The sequence below is a fragment of the Choristoneura fumiferana genome, chromosome 16 (genome assembly GCF_025370935.1).
Source record: "Choristoneura fumiferana chromosome 16, NRCan_CFum_1, whole genome shotgun sequence".
Taxonomy (NCBI): domain Eukaryota; kingdom Metazoa; phylum Arthropoda; class Insecta; order Lepidoptera; family Tortricidae; genus Choristoneura; species Choristoneura fumiferana.
The window spans coordinates 5566718-5569139 of NC_133487.1; the positions used below are offsets into that span (position 1 = coordinate 5566718).

Consider the following 2422-nt stretch of genomic DNA (forward strand, 5'->3'; position numbering starts at 1 on the left):
AGTAAGGCTGCTTTTAGTATACGTGTATTGGGGTTGCCAGATACTAATCCAATAAAGTGCCAGTTTACTAAGTTCTGAGAGAAATAGGTACTTACACTGTTTTGTGGAGCGATGATCTTCGCAGGTTAGCTGGCAAGAACTGGATGAGACTGGCCGAGGATCGTGCTCAGTGGACTGGAGAGACCTATGTCCAGCAGTGGACTAAGATAGGCCGATGATGACACTGTTTTTTTCATTTTACTTAATTTTTTGTTTAACTTGAAAAATTTAACCAAATTATGTTGTTATGATTGGTTTTTTGGAGTCTTTTTGTATTTTTTATTTCAACTCCAAATTTGTTACTTTTACGGGTATCCCGTGAAACCATATCGAAAATACAAACTGAGACATGGATGCACAGAAAAACCAGAAAAAGTGCTGCTGCATGAGTAGCGTAGGTACCTAGGAGAAATAAGCAACCTGAGATATGTATGCATAGGAAAAATTCGTGTCTAGATTCCTGTCCAGCGGTGGTGTAGGGGTTATAGCACGCAGCACGGATTGCTGAGGACCTGGGTTCGATTCCCAGCGCTGGTCTCTTTTTCTGGTTTTCTGTGCATCCATGTCTCACTTTGTATTTTCGAAATTATGTTGTGATTTTTTTTAATCTGTACCTACCTGTAAAAGACTAACTGACTAAACAACCAATAAAAAGTCTGAAAGTCAATTAGTTATTTATGTCTGTCTGCCTAAGTCAGTACCAATCTTAACTGACTCCACACTGCGTGTACATAGAAATGTATCTTGAGTCGGTCAGCTAACAGTGGATAATAGTGGACATTCCAATAGATGCTTACAAATTTGTACGAAATCGCGGTGCGCGGGTCCAACTCGCGCTTGGCCGGTTTTACTTTGCCTACTCTTGACCACGGCTGTTCCTAAATCAAATGATGACTAGATAGCCAAGTGGTTAGAGAACCTGACTATGAAACTTGAGGTCTCGGGTTCGATCCCCGGTCGGGGCAGACATTTGTATTAATAATACGGACATTCTCGAGTTTAGTCCGTTTATAATATTTAAATATTGATTTATCTATATAAGTATGTTAATCCGTTGCCTAGTACTCATAGTACAAGCTGCTTAGTTTGGGACACTAGATGAATTAGTGTCAATTGATTTAGTGTCTTGCCGGGTTCTCCTCAACAGAGGTTTTTCTGGACCGGTGGTAGATTTTTTTTAGACATTCATAAGTGGTTGTTGTAGCTTAAATTGAATAAAGATATTTTGACTTCGCTTTGACATTTATTTAATCACCAAAGGCGTCAAAAAGCTGGAAGCTGTCGCAAATAGTGTAAACGGGCCACACCGGCAACTAATCGCTTGCGGCAAAGAGCCGGGCACCGCGCATGCGTGTGCCGCAGGCGCGCGCACCGGCTGTCACCCGGCCACTCCGCCGGCACCCCGATCCGACGCCGCACGCCGCCAACGCCGGCCCCCGCGGCTGCCCCACGCATCCAACCCTTTACACAGCTGAGGGGCACGGCGTTTGGACCACACCAACCCGGCGAGAGGTAAGACAAAACTATTTAATGTTAATCAATTTAAAAACCGGCCAGACTAACACATTAGTTGTACAAAGAATACTTGACCAAGGAACAGGATGCAGGTCCCTATCAGTTGCCCCCAACAGCCTGCCTGATAATATAAATAATAATAGAACAAAAACAATAACGCTGTAACTCGTTAAGCGACAATTTTTCTCGCGAAATCGTATCGCAATTTAATTATGCTAAATTCATCGTGATTTGGTAACGTTTTGTATCTCGATACGTGAAAGGATGTTATGAAAATTTTAAAATGTCGTAACTCTACTCCAGTTCAATTACCGCAGTTGTACAGCCACCTGCATTAATATCTGCCACAGCGGAGCGTGCGAAAATATCTGACACATCCTACCGACCCTAGAAATAGAGTCGTATCAGATAATTATGCACGCTTTGCTGTGTCAGATATTGGTGCTGCTAACTGTACTTTACTTTTGTGAGTGGATAGACAAAAGAAAAGACATAGGGTATTTTCAATTTAACGTGTTATGTCGTATTGCGACGGTATTACATCAAAGTTACAGTAAATTTTAAACTTAACTCTACATTGACTAATTGACCATAGCTACCCATGTGCCAAAAATACACAAACCTTATGCTTACGAATTACTAGCTGTTACTGCGACTTCGTCTGCGAAGAAAAGTATCCTATTATTTGTTCTGTTCTTCCAATAATGATGTAAGTATGCGAAATTCCATTGCAATCGATTCGGTAGTTAAAGCATGAAAACGGAATAAACAAACTCACTTCCGCGTTTATAATATTAGTAAGGATGTACATACTCTAAAAGCCTTTGCTCGTAATCTGTTAACTGATAAGTAGATTGCGCTTGACCTT

At 41.3% G+C, this 2422-nt stretch overlaps 1 protein-coding gene across 2 annotated transcripts in view; it reads left to right on the forward strand.

Moving 5' to 3' along the window:
- The first annotated feature begins 1428 nt into the window (after positions 1 to 1428).
- Positions 1429 to 2422, forward strand: part of LOC141436036 (uncharacterized) — a 46988-nt gene continuing 45994 nt past the window's right edge. For both annotated transcript variants that reach the window (XM_074098870.1, XM_074098871.1), the window contains exon 1: positions 1429 to 1551. The gene's annotated coding sequence lies outside the window, so the exon portion shown is untranslated. The remainder of the gene's footprint in view (positions 1552 to 2422) is intronic.